General features: G+C 35.3%; 1 protein-coding gene and 1 non-coding gene across 12 annotated transcripts in view; one reads left to right on the top strand and one right to left on the bottom strand.

The window, feature by feature from the left end:
• The window catches only part of DMD (dystrophin), a 2,262,230-nt gene that overhangs the window by 1,457,375 nt on the left and 777,713 nt on the right, over nucleotides 1–27,142 (top strand). The gene's annotated exons all lie outside the window — the stretch shown is intronic.
• On the bottom strand, nucleotides 12,554–12,683 carry LOC111771695 (small nucleolar RNA SNORA31). Its single transcript, XR_002805622.1, has one exon. It is a non-coding gene; the product is annotated as a small nucleolar RNA SNORA31 (small nucleolar RNA).

Raw genomic sequence — 27,142 nt, 5'->3', positions numbered from 1 at the left:
TCTTCCCTGAGCGGTACGTTAACCCATGACAGTTTCAGAAATCTGTACCCCTAAGTTGCTTGACACCCCAAGACACACCTGATGCTTCCTACTCTGATTTTCAGATGTATCTCACTGTTGTTTTTTTGGCAGTATTCTCTGGTCTGTTCACTCCAAAACTCAAGCCTCAAATTTTAAAATGCAAATGAAAGCACCCTTTATTCCCTGTTTCTCATTCCTTTTTGTTTTATCCAGGTATAATTTACATGCAATAAAATTCACCCCTTTTAAAGGTATACAGTTAGATGAGTTTTGACAAACACATGTAGTCATGTAACCACTACCACAATCAAAGTAGAGAATATTTTCACCACCTCGAAAAGTTTCCTCGTACCCCCACCTAGCCCCTGGCAAACGCTGATATGTAAAATTACTTTTAATCTGAAAGGCATTTTACATAGGTGTATGGTAGTGTCGGTGAGAATAATAACTGTTCATTGGCTCTCTCTATTTTTTGAGCATCTGTATGTGCCAGTCTGTATGTAATGCATTATGCTATAGCTGCTCCCCTCAAGGGGTGAGCTAGTGGAAGAGACAGGTATATGGGCAGCCGTGTCTAATAGAACATTCTGCAGTATTAGAAATGCTCTATAATGTGGCTATTGAGCACTTGAAATGTGCCTAGTGGGAATGAGGAACTGAATTTTTAACTTTATTTAATTTTAATTAATTTAAATTTATATAGCCTCGTGTAGCTAGAGGTTAATAATCTACTGTAAAGCACAGCTTCTATACAATGTGATAACTTGACATGTTATAAAGCAAGAATTTAACCAAGGGCTAAAACTTGAACGTCATCAGGATTATTGGTGTTATCTTGTATGGAGTAACCTTATCATAGAAAAAAAGAAGTCCTTTAAATAGTCAAATACCTGAGAAAGTTTTCTTCTCGAGGGAACACACATTGACTCTTAAATTCAAAATATGTAAGAACTGGCCTTTAAGGGTAATTCACGAGAATTTCCTCTGGGTTTCTCATGCTTATTTTATACATAAATGTCTAATTTGTGGTGGAACCTTATAGATCGCTGTTTCTATGTGGTTCAGCATTTCATGCAGCTCAGTCTATTATTTGTTCTAATAAAGACATAGATTAAGTAGAATTCATCTAAGTTAGCAGAATAATGTTTATCTTCATGGTATAGCAGGCATTTACAGGGTTTTAAGTGGTCACTTTCTAACAAGCTCACAGTACTATGCGACTCTGACGTAGTCTACCGATCATGTCTCCAAAAGCCATTTTTCTCTCTATTTCTAATTGTACATGGATTTTTCAAGATACACAACTGGAAATTGTGTTCTGGTTAGCTATTTGAAGAGGTTTTAACCATCTGGTCATTACAGGGTCACATAATGTGGAGAGATCTCCAACCTGTAAAGTATTTATTCAAAATCGTAACTTTCTTCTGAGGAAAAAAATCTCTAGTTCTGGATTTTGAATACCATTATCCATATAATTGTGGTGAGAATTTGCAACTAATAGAAACACATTCTCTGGAGGAACAAATTGAAAAAGAACATGGTTCTGAGTTAAATTCTACCTCAGGCAGTGTTGCTGTTGAAACCATCATGACAATTTTATTCCATATGATCTCTAAGCTATTTCATAGCCACTTTTTATCCATTAAGAACTCGCTTCACCCACTGGCCATTCATTATCACAGTATAATATGGAACACTCTCTGGAGTTCAAGAAGTAACTTCTTAACTGACTCACTCTAGAGCTTTGCCTTTGCGAATTCCTTCTTTTCCTGGACGTAGAAAAGGGATTGTTTTAAAATTGTCCCGTTAGTCCCTAGACTTACTCTAGGAAAGTAGGCTAACAGGATGGTAATAGTTCTTATATGTTAGCAATGACCAATCATTTACATTAAAATGATTTGGGCACTTTTCCTTTCATATTGTTTTTTCTACTTTGAAGCTAGTGGCCACTCAATTATTAAGATTAGCCATGCTCAAAAGGGTAAATCCATATTCAAAGGGTATTATTTTGCTTTATTCTTATGCGATGCTTTATATTTATATTACATGAAAGCATGAGATGGTATTGCTATTACTTCCAGTCAGGATAAATTTCTCATGGAAAAATCTGTAATTTTTATCTGCATGTTCGATGTAGGTAAAGGAACACATTTAAAAGGTTGTCTGTTTATTGGATGGCATTATAAATTCCAAGTGATTCGACACTAAAATTAATGAATAACAACTTTAAATGAAATAGTGTGAAGTCAGTGATTAGTACTATGAATTGCCTAAAAAGATAAACATTAAAGTATTTTCCCGTTGGTTTGTGGATGCTTTTGCTTACATTTCTCTGAATAGACTTGATATTTTTTATTTATATGGATAATCATCAGAGTCAACTCTCTGCTTTCAGGCAGGAAATATTTACCAGTAATTCCCCTGTGAGCAAAGTGAGGAGATAAATTGAGCCTGTCTCAAATGTACACATAATGTCAAAATGTACAAAAAATGTCTTTGAGGGAGGACTAATGTCCTTATACTCATCTTCTGTCAGCATGGTATGACTATGTGGAAAGACAAATAATGCTATTTACTAAATACTTTGTTTTTAAAATATAAGGAGATGTCGCAGTTTATGGCTTGTAGAATTTATAAGTATTCTTTTGTGCCTATGAGTTTGCCAATGAAATTTTTATGAAGGCAGAACTTTTTATCTATTTTAATGAAATTGTAAGCCTTCTGTGAATTCTTTTATTAATTTTGTTCTGGAGGAAATCTGACCAGTTTAAAGAAATCAGGTCAGGTTAAGACGTGATCCCAGTGGGAAAGCTCAGCTACACACTGTGATTTAAAACAGGAAAAAGATACTGAGGTTTTTTTTTTTTTAATCAGCCTTCCTGTTTTTTAACTACTGTGCAATACCATCTTTATATCCTCTCCATGCCATCAAAATGTGTTTACAGGTATGCATTTAATAAATGCTTTTTTGTGATGATATTAAAATTAAATTCATCTATCAGGCTGTCTGGGATAAAAGTACGCAATCACACTTTGGTCACAGTTAAGTCTAAGTAAATATGCCCACACATATTGACAATGCTTACCATTTATTGTGTGAATGAAAAGCAATGTAAATATTGTTCTATTAAGGGAGTCCCACATTTTAATCAGATTTTGTCTCTATTTATATAATGCTGAAGCATCTGGAATTTTTAAAGTAACTGATATTTTTGTGTTTTTAAGTATTTGAGTACTTGAAATCATGGGGAAAATATAAAGGCTAATTTAGAAAATTTCTTCCTCTTCATTTTGCTGTGCTAAAATGTAATTGTTGTCAGACTGATGAACAGCAGTAGACTATATAACTCCTGCATTGGTGCATTGTGGTGCTGGGTTTATTCTCATCCTCTCACTGAATGGAATGAGTTCACTTCAGAGCCATCCATGCTGCACTGTCCACCGCCTCCTCATGGATGTAGTGTGAACGTTAATTAGATGAATTCCATAAAGTGCTTTAAGCTCTTTGGAGAAAGATACTCTCTGAATAATTATTCTTAACTCCCATATGCTCTTATGATATAAACTATTCTGCCAGGAAATCCTTTTTAGGGATTATTGCTTAAAATGAAATTTTCGTTATTAAAAGCAGGCAGAATATACATCCACTGACAGACTAAAATATGCTTTGGGCAACTGCTTTTAAATATGCAGAAATCTTGAACCATGGAGCCATCCATGCCTGAAAATACTAAGAAATACTGAAAATTGGTGGAAAATATGGACTATTAATTATTGCATTAGGTTGTGATAAAAAAAGCCATGCACCCTGTAAAAATAGGTGCACCTATCTTTATTCTAGAGATATATAACTTTAGGCATAAAAAAGTACAAAGAATTGTTTTATGGCTCTGAAATTAAAGTATGCTTGATTCACTCAATTGACAACAATGAGTCTTTAAAGAGGTAGTCTCAATCTTAGATGCGTGTTAGGAATCACCTAAGAACTTCTAAAAAGTACGTATGTCTAGGACCTACTTACAGAAATTCTGATTTAATTTGTTGGCATAAGGCTTGGGAATGGAAATTTCCTAAAGCTTCCTATAGAGTCTAGTATGCAACCTAGGTTGACCTGAGTTAAACCTAAGAGCATGAAGGACCTAATAATCACTCGATCCAGTACCCAGATTTCGTAGATGAAGACCATGAGCCCCAAGCAGGCAAACTGACCAGTCCAAGACTGAATACACAAATGGTACAAGATCCAGTATAAAGGGTGGCTTGTTGATTCTTGCGAGTGCAGGCCTCAGAATTAGGGTTCACCCAGTTCAGGTACCTCTTCGCAGCAGTACTTGCCTGAGATCATTATGAGGGCAAAAAAAGATTAATTGAAAAGAATTGAGCTCACACTTTGGAATGGAATGGAAGATCAACAGTACAAGTTATAAATGATGAATATCCATGGAAGTATACTACGCTTCCCTTTTCCCTTGGTATAGATGATGTCATTGTATTGATGTAGTTAGGATTCATTGTTTGTCAGTATGGGTCCTGGTTTTGAGACTGTTCATCATTTATTATCCACTTGTGCGTTCATTCATTCACTAACTTATTCAACATATTTTTATTCTTTGGGCTCTGCTGGGTGCCCAGAACTCTATTTGATGCTGAGGATACTGAAGTGAACAAGAAACAGTCCTGAAGTTTAAGGAATCAAGCCTTCCAGTTACTATCTTTTTATTACAGCTGATAGAAAAGTGAAGGCCCATTTATTTTCTTAGTTAGCAATTGCCCAAAATTAAGTGCTTAAAATATGGATTTGGATTCAACTAGAAAAAGTTCTGCAACTATATTTCCGTTGACCTTGCTGTTTTCATTCCTGATTCCCAATATACAAATCTACACAATCTAGGGCTTAGAAATAGTGCAATGTTCCCTGTAATTTGTCTTTTGAATGGTCTTTGGAATTCATTATGGTTTCCTGGACTTTGGAGTGATGACCACTAAATAAACAGTGTTCGAAGACTAAATTGCTTCTAGAAGATTCTCTCAAATTTTCTACAGTTGTTTTCTCTGTGGAAGTTTCCTGATAGTGATTTTAATTATTGTGAGTAGAAAGATGTTGATGAGCCTCGCTTTACCTCCTCAACGGGTTAATATTTCAAAGATTCATACTTACTACTGTGTGTTGATTATGTTAGCACTAGCACTCTTTACAAAATTCTAATTCACATTATTTTCCTTTTTCCAATTTTTTTTTGCCAATGCCGTGTTCCTTGGAAGTCATAAAACCATGGTCAATTCGCTTTTGTTAAGGAGCTCAGCAGTAATGTTTGTAAATTTTTTAATGTGATTTGAAGTTCGTTTTTGTCCTTTATATATTTTTCTGTTTCTCAGTAAGGAAAAGTTAGTCAAAAGAAGAAATCATAATCAGATGCTATGTGTACTACTGTGGGCATCATTAGTGGCACAGAGAGAAATAGAAAATAGTGGCAAAGATGCATTTAACAAGTAAATGAGGTCTTTAGATTCGCCATGGACGCTGCCTGTTCTAGAAAAGGTATTTAACACTAAGAGCAAAGTTGTGCTGCATCAGTTTGGCTTTCACCTTTAGCTAATGTGAAAATATGTAACTGTGTTGTGGAGTGCACGAAAAACAAAACTCATTTTTCTTGATTATCATCAATTAACATTTACCGAGTGACTACTCATGGGAGAAACCTCATTTGCTCTGGAACAGAGCTAGTCATTTGCACTGTCGTTCCTCCTCTCTGCTCCTTTTTCGCCTCCCTTTCTTACCTTCCATTCAACAAAGAAAAATATAGACAGCAACTTCTGGTTAGCCAGTGCTGGACTCTCATGTGAAATCTTTGAAGATGTGCTAGAAATTATCCACAGAATGCATAACTTTTCAAATTTGGTGGCATTTTATTTTTATTATTAGAAGAAAATTGTGGAATTAGAAAAAATGGGACAGCACACTGAAGACAAATCAGCTACAATCCTACAAACTTATTGACATTTTTGTATCTTTTCTTTCATGTTTCTGATGCATTCATTATGCTAAGGTATCTTTTCAACCACTAGAATATTCACTGGTGATTTTCAAATGTTTCTACTTATTTTTCACCCCGTAGACTTACTTTACGACCTCTTGCCTCTCTGCCATAAATGAATAAATAAATAGTTCAATAAATAAATACAAATTTAAAAACTTACACCCTTACACATGCAACTTAGAACTTCAGGAATGTCATCCTCTCGCCAGAGTCACAAAAGAGTTGAGAAGCACTGTAAGGAAAGATACTGGTGGTATTGCCCACACTGTTCACAACTCACCATCATTACCAAAGAACTGTTTGGAGCTTCGAAGAAATGTCTGTGACCCCTTTGAATTCTTTAACTTCTCTTGAGCTCACTTTGAGAACCAGGTACAAGTAATTTTCCTGGCTTGGCCTTTTAAACCTGTTAGGGCAGATCCATTGAAGTTTTGTGGGCACGAGACTGCAATGAAGAGATCAACAGGGAGAAATTCATTTCCTTGTACATGTGTGGTTAATCTGGAGAGGTGAGGTAAGACATGAGGCAAGTGCCTGCTTCTCGGTATCTTGAAATAAAACGGTTTCTGAGAGCTAATGATGCTCCAATGGTGTTGTATAAATGACTGATGTCCAACTTCGGGTCAGTTTTTCTCGAGTTATTCTGTGTCAGTGGGAATCCCAACTCTGGGGTAGCAGCCCCACACCTTGTTAGGTGCTGAGGCCCCAGAAGGTTAATGAGAAAAGAAGTCCTCTTGCCAGACTGTTCTCCAGATGATACATGGTGTTATTAGTTTTGGCTCCTTAAGAAGATTTTTCTCACCTGTCCTGCCAACTTAAATGTGTTTTATCGATGTCAGAGGATTTTAATGGGGAGGTAAAATATTTAGGGGGGATGGGACAGCATTCGTGGGAATTTTACCTACTTTTGTATCTTTAGCTCATTTGTAGTCATTTTACTTCTTAGGTTGTCAGCTGAATTTTGTTTGCATACAACGGCACAAAATTTCTGCTTCAGACCTGTCACTCTTATTTTTAGCATGGTTAGACAAAATCTGAGATGCTTTAATTGTCTTCCTTATCCAGTATAAGTGCTATAAAATCTCCCGGGCAAAGTCATGAGCAACTAAGGGATAAAATCTGAGATTTAAAGGTGCCAGGTTTCCCACGCTTCTAACAGTTGTTGCTTTGGGTATATAAAATTCCTCAGCTTTCTTCTTTAGTTTATGGAGGCTCATGGTGGGAATAGCAGGTTTTTAGCTAAAATTATTATGCTGTCTAGTTGGGTCTCTAGTGAATCCTGAAGAGCTTGCATTATTTACAGAGGCTGGGCTATCATTTTTAAATCCTGTTGCTTCGATGCCCGTTATCATTCTTGACAAACTCTTCTAGCCTGTGGTCTGTTTTCCTCTGTTTGGTTCCATTTATTTTCTCGAACAACCAGCTGAGCAAAGATTTAGATAGCTTTTGTTTAAACAAACCCTGTACAGTTCACTCTTCAGCCAACATCACAAACACTTTTGAGACACAGTTACAATTTTCCATTTTAGTCCCAGATTCTGTTTATTTGTCATTATTTACTATCATTATTTTTGTGCCCGCATTTCCATCTTTGTTAAGTCTCTCGCAGACTCGCGTGAAAAACCAGAAACCATGGCTACTCAAAAGTCATTAATAATGAGATTTTTAGCTGCTGTTTCTGCTTGTAAATTCTTCATTTCACATAATATAGTCTCAACAGACCACAGAGAATTCGGCCTCGCTTATCTCTGTGTTGCAGATGATGGTTTCGAGTCTTGCCCAATCCCAGTGCAGCTTGCTTGCCATCCAGGAGTTGATTTTGTTTCCATCTGACATCAGTGTATTAAAAAGATTGGGGATTGACAAGCAACAATGTTCTTATTAGAAAAGCAATCAAGGTTTAGAGCTTGTCTGTTATGAAACTCCTAGCATCTGAAAACGCCAAAAGGTTGGCTACCAGTGACCCAGGCACCTATTTAAGATTCTCCCCCATGATGAGAGAACTAAAGTGATTAACGTGCTGATGAGATTTTCCAAAAATAATCCATTTATTTCAGAATTATTCTTTCAACTCTTAATTACAATCTTTTACTTTTCCCAAGGTCTTCTTTCTACCTCTGCAACACATTTAATTACCTATATTCCCCAACCTGTACCATATTAAATTTTTTATAGAACTTTTATAGGGTAATTTATTGGAAGGATGGCCTTGAGTGTCATTATGTTCACTGAATGCCCTATTTTGACAAAGGGATTGCTAAATTATATTGAAATCTTTTTAATCCTCCATGCTTCTGCTTAGATGTAAATGCAAATCTGTTCTTCACATTTGTGATTGAATTGAACTTGAGAAGTACTACCATATTGATTCCCTCTGCAAATAAAATATGATTGGATTTCCCCCAAACTTTCTACATTCTCCCCAGAGATTGGCTGGTTTCCTATTGTAGGCTTTTGGTGAACATGAAGGACAATGCCCTATCATACAATCCAGTAAGATTTCTTTTTGCATTGGTGAAGAATTTTAATTTATTTCTAGTATCATTTCCATTCATACCCATCTCCTCTCACCCTCTGCCTAACAAAAGTATAAGATCTAAGAAAAGATGGGGAAAAAGCATAATGATATCCTATAATATATATTTTAATGTTATACATTTATTTTATAGCTATACAACTAAGGCTAAGTACTTGAATATTAATCTTTTTCCAGCTCTCTTACTGGATTACTTTTGTCAATCACCAATATCTGAGTAAAAGCTACTAGAATCTTAAATATGAAAGGAATTTTAAGAAAACCTGCGATGAATATAGCAAGACAGTTTTCTAAAGGCAATAATATATTCCATGTGTTTATTTCCTAAAAATTGATCTAAAGTAGTATTTTAAAATATAGATATCAAGAAGTCAATTTGTATTTTTTGTCTTCTGTGAGAAAAGCTCTCTGCTAAACATGTATGAAGAAATATAGTTATACTGGGCATGTTTCCTGCTCTCAAGAAAATGCTGTCTAAAAAAGGAATAAGGGATATGGTGTACAAATAGTCATTATACAAAGAACATTGGCATTTCTGAGGCTCACATAAGTTTCTTTTTATTAAACATAGTAGGTGATATTTAAGTCGGCCTTGGAGTTTAGGCCTAGGAACAAAAGAACTTTCATACAGGTTAAGGGTGAAAATCAAGCATAGAGATGAAAAACTACAGTGTACAATCTACTTCCTGTAACTTTACCTATAAAATAAAAATACTGGTACATAAGGGATACACGTGCAAAGATATTTGTTGCAGCATTGTTCATAATGGAAAAAAGAAAACAAATGGAAACAAAGAACGACATATGACAAGGAAATCATTGAACAAATTTTAGAACATCTAAGCATAGCCTCTGATGCAGCTATTAAAATGTGTGAATTTGAGATATACCTGTTGACTAGGAAGTATTAACACAACATAACATTGATCACAAAAATCCCATGCATAAAAGTATATACAATAAATTATCAATTGTATTTTAAAATACAATCCTATGTAGATATGTGTCTTATTTATATATGTATAAGTATGCTTTATGTGATTATATAAATTGGAGGAATATATTGAGTGCAAAACATGTGGAAATATATAATTAGGTTATTTGAATGGGGAAGTTTGTAGATCAAACAGGAGAAGGCTGAGACAAGTAAAAGATAAAAGAGAATGCATATGATCATATTCTTACAGCTATTTTAAATTATGTATATTTTAAAATCTTGTAAAACAAAATTAAGAAAACAAACTGCATATTTAAAGGCAATGATGGAGGATAAATTCAGAAAGATAAAACCATCATCTAAGCCTTTTCATAGTCCTTTTGACATTTACAGACAGTTTTGGTGACCTGATCATAGAGGAGATACCCTAATTTTAGCTTGTTTCTTCACAACTTTGATCTTTTGGTTCCTATTAAATGTCTTCCAAACTTCTTTCACCACTGGCTCCTTATCAAGAGGACTTACCAGTTTATTCTTTTAAAAACGAGATACACAAAATCTTAAATTATTCCAACATAAATTCTTCACCGTCTTCTCTCTATGAAGTTGGTTTGATTCCTCCTATTGAAATTCAACCTTCTTCCTTCAGATAGCCGCAAATCTCACTCTCTCACTTCCTTCAGGAGTGTCTGTTAGCTCCCATTCCCATAACCACCATAACATCCTCCAGCTCTCACTCTCTATCTCCTTATGGTGTTCTTTATGTTTCTTCATATTCTTTATCACCTTAGGATATTATAGTCTATTTTCTTAGTTGTTTATTGTCTATTTTCTTTATTTCATGTAAGCCACATGAGAGCTCCCTGCTATATCCTCAGTGCCTAGAATAGTACCTAGTATATAGTGGGCACTCATTAAATAGTTGTCGAAGGAACTCTCAAAATTAGTGCTAATGTAATTGCCAAATCCATTGGCTTCTCTACCATTTGATCATGCTCAATAACACCCCTACTCCTTCCCCCCTTTGTTTTAAACTCAACGGCCCTTTAGCAGCTATAATATTCCCAGTTTTTATTCCTACCACATCCTTAAATCCTTTCTTAGCAACTGTCTTCCCCCTCATCTTGAATATGTGCCCACACCAGGTTCAGGCATGCTGTTTTCTTTTTCTCTCACTAACTTCAGCTTTGGTTTTATTCCAATTTCTTGGCTTTAGCTATCTGATTTGTTCATGCCTATTGCAACCTTTATCTCCAGTCCTACTGCTGTTCCTGCATTTGTAATCCCTACAGGGCATCACATTTGGATATCCCTATATTACTGCAATTTCCATATACCTTCAGCAAAATCATCCCTACTCTTCCCTTCAAAGTCATCTCTCAATTGACTTTCCTGTCTTTTCCAACCTCTCTAGCTCCCAACACCCCTTTCTCCCTTCTCTGCAGGCCATACTTTCACTTTTTAATACCTTGTTTTTTTCTTTTTCTTCAAGTTATTTCTTAGGTAAAAGTCATACTACCTTATACTGTGACTGCCTCGAATCTCGTCTCTCTGCCTTCGCATTCTCCATTCTCCTTTCCAATCCATTTGTAATACTGTGATCAGCCCTGAAAATCACTTTTATCATGCCATTTGTCTGCTCGTATATTTACAGGATCATGTATAAAATCTCTGTTCCTAGTATTCAAGGCCCATTCTAATGTGATCTCAAAATTATGCTCTCCTAAATCTACCTGTGTTTTTCTACTTCCTAATTTTTGTATATGCCATCAAACATGTCCAAGCAACTCTCAAAATATATTTGGTTTTCAGAAAAACTCACAAATTACTCCTCTGTAGGCCTTTTATTTGCCATCCATCCTTGAAAAAGACTCTCTCTCTCTCCGGTGAACTACAATCACTTTTGTCTGCTCAATCCGTTTAGAAATTAATCAGGTACTGCCAAATGATGTGTCTTCTATTGCCTTGAACCCTTATTTAAAACTTTAATTTTTTATATTATTACATCTTGTTTCCTAATATAGTGTTAAGCTTCTACAGAGTAATAAACTATCGTCATATTTATTTTACTTCAGATTTAGTTGATTGCCTTGTACATGGTAGGAATTCAGTAAACACTTGCTGACCTGAGTTATTAATGCCTTTGTCTATTTAGTCTGAGGAAATACTGGTACGATTAAAACTGCCCCACAAGGATTTGAATAATTGAGCCATTCATTTTGTAAATATACTGCTTAACTTACTATGCTGTTTTCTCATAATCACAACTTAATTTTGTGTTTGTAGTGTATTATTTCTTATGAAGTGCCAAAAAGCTTAAAGAAAGGAAAATAACAGGTATCATCATATTTAAAAGAGAGACCTTAACACTAGTAAGTTCCTCAGCAAGTACGGCGACTATGGTAATGTCAATGACAAGCAGAAGAATGTACTTTCTTAGCAACACTTACCTGCTACTCTAGGATAATAGTGTGTGGGTAATAGACACACCTTTGGGGAAAAATATGTTATTTCAAAATGATGCCTTAAAGTTGACTATTTGAGGGAACCATCTAATAAAAGAATGTTTTAAATAGTGTCAAATTCTCACCCCAAAGGACTGTGTTTAGCTGAAAAAAGTAAAAATGGCAAAGAGTTTTTGTACAAGTGGTTTAGACAACTGGTTTCTTGCAGTGTCTTCTCGTATCTTTCACTTATAAGACAGCACCAAAATGTTTATTCAAATCCATTTTTGTATATGTCTTCCAATGAAAGCATGATGTCAAAATGATTTTCATCATTGAGAACTTGCAGAGAACTTCTTTGTACAGTTTTCTTATGACTATGTCCCTAAGATTAAAGCAAGTTTCCGACAAGAAATGAATGTGCCGTCTAACAAATACTTCCTAAGTTTTCTTTTTTGTTAAAACTTGAATTTTAGATTCTTTTGGGGAGTAAGTTGTCTGGTTTACTCTTTACAAGATTATTTCTGAGTTTCAAATATTTTCTCTCCGTGTTTTCCCATGTGATGCCATGTTTTTCTCCTGTATTCCCCCATTCAATCTTGGCTGTCACAATCAGTTAGAAATTGTGAGGACACTTTTTTCTTGTATCTGTAGTGGAAACCTTGGTAGCAGACAGTAACTGTTCCAGGTGTGTCAAAGAGATGCATTCGACCTTTCTTCATACATTGAAGGATCTATGACCTAAGGAAATTTACGACCTTCCCAGTTTGTTTTAAGAACATTTATGTAAGAAATTTAAGATAGTGTAGAGAAAAACTACATTGGGCTAGAAGTTGGAATACCTGGGTAATAACAATCTCAACTTCATCAATTTAACTTCAACAAATTACTTCATTTCTGTGATAGATAATTTTATGTGTTAATTGGGCCACAGGGGGCCCAGGTATTTGGTCTAACATTATTCTGAATGTGTCAATGAGGGTGTTACTGGATGTATCTATACCTTCTGTTGGTTCTTCTGTGTCTCTGTGGAACCTTGACTGATACAATTTCTCTGAACATCACTGGCCACTCTTCAGAGTCTCAAAATAGATGTAAAAGGTGGCTCCAATCTTTCATAGGGTTAATATGCGGAAGTTTCTCAAATTAATTAATATGCTTTGTAAGCTATAAAATGCCATAGGAATTTGAGATAGTATTTCTCTTACTTTTATTATTTTTAAATACATTTTTTTCCTGCTGAGTCATTTTTTTATACTAGTGCAGACCTTGTTGCCATTTTACTCTAGCTAATGCCCTAAGCCAAAAATGATATAACACTTTGTGAGCCAAAACGTCAGACATACCTGGCAACTGTGGGTGCCTTGAAAATAACTACAAAAGAGTGACATTAAGCACTGCGTTCTCTGCTCACTAAACACCTGAACCAATAATACTCTTTTTTCTTCCACTTGAAATATGTGGACCCTTTTCAAATCTTACATTTTAAACTAAAGTTAATAATGGGCTAGAATGCATATATGGAACTCTCCACAGTTATTATCTGTTCCTAGTACTGGAAAAACACCTCTGAGCACCTGGTCATACTGAATATGGAAATACTGTTATGTGAATACAGAAGGGGAGAGAAATATGAGCAGGACATTAGAGCCCTTTATACATGAAAGTCACTAAGATGCCCCCAAATTAAATGCATTTGCTTAGTGCATTAACAATCAATTGAGAGGTCCACTACTGTTCAGTCACAATAGAGTTCTTTCAAAGCTAGACATAATTAAATAAACTCCAAATATTCCTTTGGTGGCTGTTGTTTGTTGGGTTGATTGATTGATATTTGAATCTCCATAGTCAAAAGCATATGATGAGAAACTTACCCTAATGATAACAGTAATTCACCGTAACAAGGAAGCCACTTTCAAGAGGTTGAATGTTACCCAGGATAGATGTATATAACCTGCCACAGCAGAAGCTGGGTCAATACAAGCAGATTCTGGCATTTGGCCTAGTTCTTGTTACCATTACTTTTCTTTATTAAGGACACAAAACAATTGCCTTGGTGCAGGGCTGAGTTTCCATCTTATATAATAGAGGAAATATTTTGCTGTTTCACAGGGGGAGGAAACAGATCCAGAAACATTCCTTATGCTTGTCAAAAACCCATTCACTTATACTAGGGGTGTAGACAAACGTTTCTGATCCAGTGCGAACACGTATGAGGGGAGAAAACATAGTCTGAAGTACTACTCAGAAAAATCAAAACCAAGCATTATTTATTTGCAAAGGAAGCTCCGCAAATCTGGCTGCATCAACATTTGCCATTCTCCTTGTTGGAATCAAAATCTTTAAAAATTGATTAAAGGGCAATTAGTAACTTGCAATACTGCAGTGCTTTTGAATCAAATCAGTAGCTAATAAGGACAGTAAGTAATCACCCCCTATAATTTAAGGCCAACTTGCTACTCCCAGCAAATTCTACCCGTATCTCACATTAAAAAATAAAAACTGCTCCTGAAAGCATATGTATAAGTCAATTTTTAGAAGATGGTTTTCATCAGCAATGCATAACAGAGCTGGAAAAAAAGAAATTAAAATATAAGAACCAGGTGCTCACTCATAAGACCTCATTTTATCCCCACAACAACACTAGGTGGTAGGTGCTAGTATTATTGCTTATTAAATTTTACAAATAAACTGAAGGAGATCAAGTGACTTGCTCAAAGTCACGTAACTGATAAATGGAGAAATTATTGCCTTGAAATCTTACTGCTCTGAACTTTGTAAAAGATCAATCACCATATTCTGTAATAAAGCACAAATTTCTCCTCAATTTAGATAACTATGTAATAAGCTCTTTAGTCTGATTTTCTATGTAGTGTACTGTTTTCTCAAACAAGGCGGGATATATCCAAACTTTAGAAATTAGTTATTTAAATGCGTGCTAGAAAATAAGCAGTAGATGAGAAAATATTTTTTCAAAATACTTAGGAGTTTTGTTAGTACTACTGTTGCCTCTATTAAGAAGAAATGTGTACTTGCGTAAGGCAGAATAGACATAATAGAGATTTTGAGTATAAAGACCACAGTATTTTAATATGGTTGTGATCTTGTCATTCTTGCCCTATGCCCAGAGAAGATGATAAGCGAATGGACTTAAGAGGAGTAGTCAGCTAAATTTTGTCACCAAATGGATATTTAAGCATTTTTCCTCCAACACTCATGAATACAAATAAAAGTCTTGATTGTTTGGCAAATCATTCTAAACTTTATAAGTAATTAAATAGTGATTTTTTTATAATAGCTCAATAACAACTATTATTTTAAATGTCTTCTACTCATGATACGCAGACAGACACACAGTCAGAACTTCCCCTTCACATACGTAACTATAGACATTTTATCTCTATCATAGTTAACAGGATTCAAACACTTTGTCTCACTGAGCATTTTTCTTCATGTCAACATACACACAAGAATACTATAGTTTTAGTTCCATCTCTGTTTAAGCTTATTTTTAGTATTTAGTGAAAGGCTGTATGGTGGTTGCTTTTTGTCTTTATTTTTCATTTTTGCCTATAATTTTTAAAGCTAAGTGTCAAAATTTTTGAAAATGTATAAAAGTATTTAAAAAGTTAAAACACTCATAGTCTTTCTCCCCATATATTGCCATTAATAGGTTTTAAGTTTACTTTCAAACTTTTGGTGATTTTTCAGATTTTGTTTCTATTAAAAAAGTAGAATAGTATTACATATTCTGTTTTATCTTCTATCGTTTACTGTTTCCCCTATATTTTATTTAATCCATTCATTACACATTTTTTATTTTAAAAGACAATATAACAAGATCCCAAATATGATTGTAAATAATTAAGTTAATTTTTGGTCATTTGAATTATTTCCAAACTTTAGTCATTGCAATGACTGTCCTTATTCATGAACCTGTATATTTAAATTCATTTCCTGTCACCCTCCCTTGCACCCAACGGGCTACAGCCATTCTTGTTTTCTTTCAGCTTCTTTTTACTCACACATATCAACACCTTTCTTGACTAGGGGACTTCACACATCCCATTTCCTCCATCTGGATAGATAGTTAACTCTATCTTTCTTTGCACAGCTCTTATTTCAATAACCTCATCCCAAAAGCCTTTCCAGGCCACCTAATAAAAAGTCATAATGTTATCTAACAATTCCCCAATTATTGGGCATTTCCTCCATTCTCTAATAGCATCCTGTGTTTCTCTTTCATAGCACTTATTACAATTTGTGTGTGTGTGTGTATATGTGTGTGTATATGTGTATGTTTGTTTGTTTGTTGTTTGTCTATGTCCAGATTCAAATGCCATGAGGTCAGAAACTGTCTGATGGAAGATGCAGTACACCCAATGAATACTTATTGAACAAATTAATCTTCTTAGCCTTGTAGATGAACGGTTACCTTCTTGCTTATTTCTGTACATTTAAACATCTAGAACTAAAGAGATAATGTTGGTTGTCGATTAAAATCTAAATATCAGGGTTCAAGCATGTAAGAGCTCTGTCAACTTAATCCATACTTACCCAAAAGGCTATTCTATAGGGGCAACAGAAATATTTTCCTAAATGTTGATGTTCATATTAAAAAAACACAATGGACTTTTCAAAGCAATTCCTTTATATAACCATGCATGCTGGGGAGTGAGGTATTTCTTTTTTAATGTTGCTAAAATTGACAAGCAGAGAATGTATTGCTATGTGAAAGAATTCTAAACCATCGTGCAGAAGTTTTGTTTTTGGCTCAGTTATGAATAGCAGTACTTCAACCAAATTACCTTCATATGCTGAATTAAGCATAGTAGGAGATAAATTTCTTAATGTTTATGGTCTCTTCTGAGTTTCTTTACTTCTATTTTTGTGAATTCTTCTCTTTTTGAAAGAAAGAATAGTAACTTATTACCACATCTGTTCTTTCACCTTGTTTCTAACTCTTATGGCGGTCTTCAAAATCAAATATGATTTTTAAATACTTGGAAAATGAAATTATTCTTCATATATCATTGGTTTTTATGGCATGCCATTTGGTTTGTTGACCTTTCATTATCACATTATGACCTATTACAACAAGAACACATTGAGACAAATTATCCCACATTACTGTTGGCCTGGGTAGATATCGTACTGTTGGAGCAACATTTCAGATGAGCCCCATTCAACCTTGTATTTTTACAGAGAAAAAGGTAATGTGCATATTTTCATTTCTGAAGATTGGCCAATATTATTTACTGAAAAATGCTAGTTTAAAAACTCATCCGTTTGTACAAGACCTGGTCTGTCCACATAACCTCAATAATATAAATGTAAGAATAAAGTTTCCCCTACCGTCCACTGTATATCTTGCCAGCAAGTGCATCTGAAAGAAATTAGAACCTTGTTTGTGCTTTTTCGTCATGTTAGTACAGGACTTTTCAATAAAAATAAATTACTTTCGAGCATATTTGTTTTGCACAATGAAAAAAGGAAAGATTCATTTGATTGATAGTGGACAGAATTTTCATTAAGTTTAACAGCAAAAAATACCACAGTTGCATCATTCACCTTCTTGTTTCAAAGGAAAATAGAAAATTAGATGCAATGAACTCTACACAAATGTTCACTATGCGTATTTTAACCATTAAATACGTTATCAAGCATCATGTCAGCGTGACATTCTAATTTAGTGACTTTACAAAAACACGTAATCGAATCTAGGAACGCTGTGGTCCTCTCTAAATCAACTTCACACATATTCTGGGTCGATGTTTCTCATTATTTTGGTCCACATTTTTTTTTTACAAAATGATTACATTTAACTGAATATGCAAACACTATCAAAATAGAAAGACAAAATAGTTGTTTAATAGGAAAACCTGTCTCAAATAAGCTTTTTCTCCCAACCAAAAGAGCTATAATAATGAAACACTTGGTGTATTGTTTTCGCAGTAATTTAAATGCATATGCAATTTGCCCAATTTTGTATATTCTACTTTTCATGTGTCTGCATATCTCTGTAATATCTAAGTACTTGAGTCACGAAAGAGGCAGAACTGTGTAGTGGGACTCTCACAGAAATTCGATGAGAATCTGGAACCTGGTCCTGGGTCTGATACCTGCAGGTGGACTTTAGACAAGTCATCTAGGCTCCCAATTCCTCATCCTATTTTTTTCTAACAACTTGATGGAGGTATGGTTGACATATATAAAGCTATACATACTTAATATATACACTTGATGATATTGGAGTTAAGTATGTATCCATGAAACCCTCACCACAATCTATATCATAAACATATCCATCACCTCCAATTCCTCATCTTTAACATAGGAATAGTAACACATTTTTTTGCTTACCTCATTCATTTGTGTGAGTGTCAAATAATCTGACAGCGCTTTATAAAATATCTAAGAGTAAGATATTATCACAATAAGATATGTGATAATTCTCTTAGCATAGTAATAATACCTTGGACCATTTGACACCATCAAATTTTCTATACAATAAATGCTATTCCTGGTTTGAACAAGGGATCACGCCAGGAGAGATGAGTAGGTAGATACTTAACTTGTTACTCAATCTGGAATGTATTGCAAATGTCTCAGATTGATCCTCTTCCCTTTTTTTCCCACAACTTTCTATACACGTTGAGAATGTGATGTTGCTTTGAATGTAGAATAGAAAGCTAACCTTATTTGCTTGTCTTTACTGATTAAAACATTTAAAGTACTTACTTAAAGGAGAAAATTGAGTTTTAGTTTTTATTGATGTAGACCCTTCTTCAATCCACAAAGGATTTGTGTATAACAAAATTTCAAACTGTAAAATCAAATATTAATAGAAAAAAATGGAGCCAGAGGAGATACACACTAAAGTTAATATTAATGCCAAGAATAAGAAAAAAGAGCATAAATATGGAAAAAGCATCGTGTAGAGTGGGAGTTTTGAGGAAACGCCTCCAAATCATGACAGTTCTTATTAGCCTTTTATTTGGAATGTCAAAACAAAATTAGAGCTGTTTTCAGCTATTTTCCTAAAATATGTTTGCTGTAATAATTCTAACTTGTCCTCACTTGAGTATTCATCTCAGTTTTTATAAAAGGCAGCACGTTTATAGGGCGTCAAGTAAACCAGACTTATGGAACTTTTAACAGCCCTCTCCCTTGATATTTTCATGATAGATGTTGATTTATTCAACTTTAATATGTAGAAAAATACTATTAAATAAAACTATGAAATGATGAGATTAGAAGCACTTAATAATATTACTTGAGAAGTGGTAAATTATTATGGATGTGTTTTGTCCACTATACATGGCTATATTCATAAGTAACTTTAGTAGTATCTACTTGAGCAAATAATGTGAGTTATATTTACAGGTGCTGCTATCTTAGTAGATAAAATGAGATAACCTTATTTAAAAAATATTGCATTTGAATTTTAAAATACAGCACTGGAAAAAGCTATTTTGCCTATTCTCTGATTCTAAAAAACCCAGATAAAATATCTTGTTTGGGTAAGATGATATTAATTTATTTTCCAAATGAATATAGCGTTTCGTCTGATTAAAAAAGGATACTTTTTCATTGTAAAACTACATTCAAAATGATGTGAGAAAGCAAAAAAAATTAAAATCGCCAATAATCTCATTTCCCGGAGATCACATTTAACATTTGGGGGGATATTCATCTAGTCTAATCCTAACATGCCTGTCTTTTCAGAAATCCCCCTCCTATAAAGGTTCTTCAACGCCCATGCATCTTACTTCCTCTTGTTGTGTTCTTGTGTAAAGGGAATGTATTTTCGCCATGTCAAATACACAAAGTGGTTCATGTACCACATCATTGTCTCTCTTCATTATTAGTCAGAGGCCCTCGAACTTGTTCAGGTGGTAGACAATTGGACATTATGCTGGTCCTTGTAGAACACAATGACGTACTTATATAGTTCTTCATTTTCGGAACAGGGGGCAATTTTATTAACTGAGGAAAAGTTATTTTCACTTGCTTAGAAATGTGAAGTTCAATTTTCATACTGCAAAAGAGATTAAACCACAAACACAGGCACACATGTCCACCCTAAGAACAAGTTGTCATACAAACCCAAATTAGCTGCCTCACGTTGTCTTTGTTAACGAGTATTTGTTTGCTTCTTGTTCGGTCATCCAGAAATGCTCTTTAGCAGGAATAGATGGAACCCGATTGCAGTGACTTCTTTCCATTTTTGAAAATTGGGATGACATTTGCCCATCTCCAGTGTTAACAAATTTCCTCAAAGCCCACTGACAGCTGGGTAGGACGGTGTTGTGCAAGTTGTCTCATTTCCCTGGAATATAATTGGTCTGGGGCCAGAGATTTTAGCTCATTTAGAGCAGCAAGGTGCTCTTTTAAAATTCCCTCACCTATTTTGGGCTTCATTTCCCTCGTACAGTTATGCCTTTTCCAGTCTGAAGAACATTCTCCTTGACAGAGCAGACAAGTAGAGGAGCCGAGCAGTTCCACTTTCTGTGTCATCTCTATTCCTACCCTTTTCCCTTCTGCCCCAGTCAGTTGAACCTGTTTCTTTCTGGTTCTTCTTTCTCTAAATGGAAGTGAAAAGGCCCTGAATGTTGTTTTTAACGTTATCACAAATCTCAATTAGTTTCGAGCTCAGCTTTTCCTCACTGTTTAAACAGTTCTATATTGTTCTTTGTAATAATATCTGCCCTCGATTATATGTCCCTTATTTCATCCCATGTTCATGCACTTTTAGAATCTGAGCTTGTTTGAGGATCCCCTGTGTAGTGGCACGCATCTTGTTCACCACCACCCTTTAAAAAATACTCATTGGGATCACTTACTATTACGTTGTCAAAATCTTATTCTTGAGAGCCTCACAGGCTACTTGCGCCATTTTCTCTTCTAAAACTTAAGATCATGGGATCGCTACATTTTTTCCCTTCTTAATCTAATAAACACACCACACCACACATACATACACACTTTACTGACAGACAGATGCTACTTTACTTGTCTTATAGATTGTCCAAATCAATAATTGTGTACGGAGATCAAAAGGTAAATAGTATGGGCCAGCCCTGATGGCCTAGTGGTTAAGTTCAGTGTGTTCTGCTTCAGTGGACTGGGCGTGGACTGACACAGTGGTGTTAGCAGCCATGCTGTGCTGGTGGCCCACATACTAAAAAATAGAGGAAGATTGGCATGGATATTAGCTCAGAGTGAATCTTCCTCATCAAAAAAAAAAAAAGGTAAAGGTAAAGGTAAATAGTCTAATATCCCTGATGGTTCACTAAGTCTGTCTCCATATAATCTGATTAGTCTTCTGAACCCTTTTAAATTCTGTCTGCAAATGACTGAAGTTTGGCAATCAGCTTGTCTTAGTTGTTTTCTTGTATAAGAAACACCTACATATATTATGTTAAATGGGAGAGAAAGACTTTAAATTTGTTGGATATCTTTATTGTTAACATGGCTTAAGTAGCGTTTAAGCGAGGAGAGATAAGTACTTGAAAGCGATAGTAGTTGTTATTTCTTAACTGGAGTAAAATTTACGTAAGATGAAACATTTATTTGGGAGAAGAGGAATAGTTTATTCTTATATAAAATTGGAATCTATTAAATTTAGTTCATTATTTCAATCTGTCAAGATATTTTGTGTAATATTCAGATTCTGCCATGTAATTTGTTTTCCATGCTTTTTTGCTGTGTATGACTGTAGCAAGTATGTAAGGAAGTATAGAAAGGTGCCCCTAGACATCTGGGAGACACATAGATATTGTGTTCAATTTAAGTTTGTCAAGTGATTCTACTCATACAACCAACACCTCAATGAAAAACTAGAACATTCCCATCACCTCATACCACCTTCCAGTTAATTCCTACCCACTATAGGCACCTATTGTTCTGGTTTCTATTACCATAGATTAGCTTTGTCTGTTCTTGAATTCATATAAATGGAATCGTGCAGTATGTACTATTTTGATCAACATAATATTTTTGAGATTCATCCATGTTGTGAGTATATCAGTAGTTCATTCCTTTTTATTGCTGGTTAATACTCCATTGTACAAATAGACCACGATTCGTTTGTCTATCTTATCGATGGATATTCAGGCTGCTTCAGTTTTGAGATATTATGAATAAAGATAGCATGAACATTTGTATACAAATCTTTCTGTCAGCATATGTTTTCATTTGGGGGCTTAGGGGTAAATACCTAGGAGTAGAGTGGCTGAGTCAAGTGTTTAACTTTATAAGATACTGCAAAACAGTTTTCTAAAGTGGTTGTGCCATTTTACACTCCTGTCAGTCATGGTGGAGAGCTCCGTTTGCTCTTTATCCTCACCAACATTTGATCTTAACAGTCCTTTTAACTTTTGCCGTTTCATGGGATATGAAGCGGTATCTTATTGTCGTTTTAATTTGTATCACTCTGATGACTAACAACATTAAACATCTTTTCCCGTATACATTGGCCATTCACGAACAGAGATCGTGTCTGTTCAAGATGGTACCCTTCTTAGTGGGGGAAAGTGATAGTATTTTGAGGTCACTTGTATAGCTTGGAAATTGGGAGTGACGGAGACATGTTCCTACTTTCTTTTCTCTTTATTTTCTCTGAGGACTGTTGCACTGCAGTGCTGCTCCTTGGGCAGCAGTGCATAGGCTTGGTGAAAGCACTGCTCCAAGGCCACCCTGTCACTAATATGAAGTGCTGAACATTTTTCTTTAAAAATTGGCACCTGAGCTAACATCTGTTGCCTATCTTCTTTTTTTTTCCGCTTCTTCTTCCCAAAGCCCCCCAGTCCATAGTTGTAGATTCTAGTTGTGAGTGTGTCTGGTTGTGCTATGTGGGACACCTCCTCAACATGGCTTGATGAGCAGTGCCATGTCCACGCCCAGCATCCAAACCGGCAAAACCCTGGGCCGCCGAAGCGGGGTGCGTGAACTTAACCACTCGGCCACGGGGCTGGCTCCTGAAGTGCTGAACATTTTAATTTTCTTGGACCAGCTCCTGAAGATAGTCTTTTCAGAGCCATCAGCACTAATTTATTGGTTAGATGCCTACTAGGAATTTAAGAATACAGAAATATAATTTAATCATGATTTTTACCTCGTATGCTATGCTCATTCATTTACTCATTTAGTCACCAAACTTCTACTGATTAACATGGTGGAAAATTCAAAGGTAAAGAAGACATTGCCCCTGCACTAAAGAAATTCATAAACTTCCAGTCAAAATAAGGATGTTTAATTGTATATAGACTATGAAAAACATCATTAAGTAGACACAATGTACCATAGGATTTTGTAGGATAGATAACTTTTAGTTTCAAATTTACTCCTAAGAGAGATAGTATTTGGTGTGTGTCCTCATTTATCCATTTAACAGGTGTATTTTGAAGCACTACCATGTAGTAGGCACTTTGCTTGGCACTAGAGTGAAAGAAACAGTGATGATTCCTGCCCTCCTGGAGTTCACAGTCTAGTGGATTGGAATGAAGGGATTACATCAGTAGAAATGAGGGAATTCATGGTGGAGGAGAGAGAATGGGCAAAGGTCTGGGGAATGGCCAAGGCATCACTGTAGGTTGTCCAGTTGTGCTGAAGCCTGGATGAAGAATTGGAGTGTCATTGTTGAGAAGCCTGGACAGGTTTCTTGAAGAAAGGTTGTGATGTTCTGAATGATACCTAAGCTATTTGGGGTTCATTAGGCAGGTACTGAGGCTTCAGTATCAATGTTTGAGCAGGAAATCCACTACCAGAACCATTCATCAGGAGAATTAATCTGGAAAGAATATGTAGGATGTTTTGGAATGATGAAGGTTGAGGGAAAACAGGAGGATGTATTACTAACATAGGTGAAGTGTGGTGAATAACCAGACTATGCGTAAAGCAATGATGATGGAATGACCTGGGCAAGAGGTATAAGAGTTAAGATCGGTATGACTTGGAATGGGGAAAAGAAAGGGATAAATCCTACATGAACTACTGATATCCAACCTGGTAAATGGGAGAATACAGATATCATCCAAATAAATAGTGAGGTCAACGAAAGAAACCAGTTTCAGAATGATTTAATGTTGACTTGAAAATGTTTTCTTTGAGGTTTAAGTCAAATGGAAATGTGCTGAAATGCTAGGCAGTAGTTAAGAAGGAAACTTCACTAAAGAGAAAAAACTTAGACAACGTTAATATTTGATAATTGAATCTTTTCCTCTACACAAATTAGATTTATAAGGAAGTCAAAACCACTATGGTTTGTTTTCACTTTTTTGTTAAACTATCTCTGATCTTTTAGGGATTCACATAGATAATTCTGGAAGTTTTAGCAGAAGACTTGCTTAAGTCCTCTGGCTGTTTTATTCTTGGGTTCCTGTAGTTTGTATATAGTTCAATAAGGTACACATTGTTGACATTGTACAAATATGCTAATAATGGAGAGAATCTATTCTTGTGCCTGATTTGTCTGATTTCCGGAGGATATGCTCAGTGAACGAGAGATACACGATTGTTTTTTCTCATCTCCCCTTCTCATCTAATTCTGTGAAGGAGAGGAGCATTACCGTACAACAGATAATGAGTTGGAAAATAAGAAAGCTAACCTCAGAAATTAAGGCTTAAAAAAAAAGAGTAGTTTGTATTTAATGCCTGTGTAAGTTGGCGAGAGGGACATATAAGGCTTAGTGATGCCCAGCATGTGCTTAGAGGTGGATATTTTGTTGATGTCTTGAGGGTTCTGTAATCTAAGCTAAATGCTTAAAATCAATTAATGGACGTTAGACACAGAGATCTGTTTTTATCCCTCTTTATCTTATTTCTGGGCCTTTCCCTCCTCAAGAGCCTGAGAAACTAAACCTTACCTTGATAACTTATGGTAAGAGTTGAGACTTTGGTAAAACACAGTTATTTTTAATGTCTCTCTTTCATACTACGCTGTTATATATATTTCAAAATTTTACTTTTGAACCTTTGTCAAATGGGAAACCACTCAAGAGTACTGTAATATCTTGCCCAGTCTTCTGCTGCATTGGTCAATGAATATTTCTTGAGCAGTTATTAAGGAAAGCAGTGCCCAGCACTGTGCCTGGTAATATAAAGACTGGAAAAAACGTCCTCACGCACTTATAATCTGAATTGCCACAACCTCTATGTTTCTTTTCCTGACCGTTTCCCCAAACCCAGATACATAGACATATACGCACACAACCATACACACAATCACACAATTAATTGATCTGTCTTCACATAGCATCTCCATAGCTGCATTATAGCACAGCATTGTATATAGTTATTTGCTTGTATACTTTCCTTTATTAAATTGAGTATTGACGTGAAAATATAAGCTTATTTATCATTGTAAGGGTATCAAATACAGAGTAGTTACCTAGATATTTGTTAGAGTGAATTACATTGAAGAGAATACTTATCTGCATTGAACAATTTACCTACATACCTACAAATAGTCATTTACAGATTATGCCATAGCTAAAGCACATAGAATTACTTTGAGTATGGAAGAGAAGTAGTTTGTTAAGGGGCAGGTTTAATTCCTGATCTCTTAAGGAGCAACATGAACATATTTTTAAATCATCTTTGTCCACTGATTTTTAGCAGTAGGTGGGAGAACTTAGGATGGGTAGATACAAGCAGCTTCATGAGAATGATACTCTATTTTTTTCAAATGATATAGGGAATCATCCTGCATCTCAACTTTCTACCTTATGTGCATCATGAGATTGATCTCTTTGCCAGCAAATGAAAATAAAATGTAGCAGCCTAGAGAAACGCAAGGGTCAGTAATGCTAACATTACTCTTGTCATTGTCCTTTGTAGCAATTGTCCTACAAATATCCAAGCAGCCCCAAAATATGTTTGGCTTGTGAATGCTACCTTTGAAGTTACCCATAATGTTTTCATTGAAAATGCAGAATCCAACCGCATTCAGAGCCAAAGCCACATCATGAATCTTAGACTAAGCTCTGCCAATAATGATCTCAGGTATATTATTAATCCTAATTTTTCCTCTGAGGTTTAGGCCAGTATCTCCAAATGCCCACTTGATATCCTTTCCTTCACTCACTTCTCCAGCAAATGGCTAAACCCTGTCTATTTATCTCCCAAATATCACTTGGTTCCGTCTACTTCTATTTCTGCTACTACCTCTCCAATCCACACTACAATCTCCCCTCATCTTAAATACAGTGATATGTCCTACTTGGTCTACCTACATCCACTCCAGAGCTTCTCCAATCCATTCCTTCTACTGCAGGCAGTGATGACCAGCTACTAGCACAGTGCCTGGCCAATAGGAGGCGCTCAATAAATAGCTGTTTAGTCAATGAATGATTCACTGAGTGAAAATATTTGGTAAGCATGGCAAGTGCCAGTAGGGAACTACAACTTTTCAGAGCCAGTGAGATTAGACCTTTTAATCAAACTTTTCCAGTCCTTAATCCATTTACACATCATCTTGCTTTTAAAAAATGATATTGTTGCTTTCTCCATACACTCACTGCATCTTTTCTATCCACCAAGTTGACTTTTGAACAAATATTTGTGTGGCTCCAAATTGATAACACCTATAGAAAAAAGAACAAGAAATTTAAAAATGATGTATGTCTTCTTTCAATTATTCTGTCTTAAGAGCCGATGTTTTTTGTTTGTGTGCAATATGTTCCATGGTTAAATATTCCACACATTTTCAAAACCATCCTAATAATTACCTAGAAAGGATTTTCTGTCTGAAGTTGTGTGTTCTATTATCAGGATCACTTAATAAGAGAGCAAGGATGGTCATGGACAAGAGTCTCCTTTTGATCAGAGAAAAATCAATTTGTTTTCTTAACAAATCTAAGTAAATGGAGAGAAAAACAGCTCTTAAATGTTCCCAAGTAGCTCTCCTGAAGTTCTAATGAAAGATTTAGAAGCCAAGGAGGATTGAATAAATCTGTGAACCTAGAGAGGCCTAACATTGATTTTAACAAAGTAAAACCTATTAACTTTGCAAAGTTGTGTACTTTATAACAACAGTCTTCTTTAAAGCAAGAGCCACTAATTTAAATGCCTTCAGAGAGCGGTAGAATGTACGCATGCCACACCTGAAGGCATTTGAATTATTAAAATTCTAATGCCAAAATATGTCTGAAGAAAGATTTAA

Source organism: Equus caballus, chromosome X (genome assembly GCF_041296265.1).
Source record: "Equus caballus isolate H_3958 breed thoroughbred chromosome X, TB-T2T, whole genome shotgun sequence".
Classification (NCBI taxonomy): Eukaryota; Metazoa; Chordata; class Mammalia; order Perissodactyla; family Equidae; genus Equus; species Equus caballus.
Note: the sequence above shows the minus strand (reverse complement) of the source record. Positions and strands in the feature narration are given on the sequence as shown.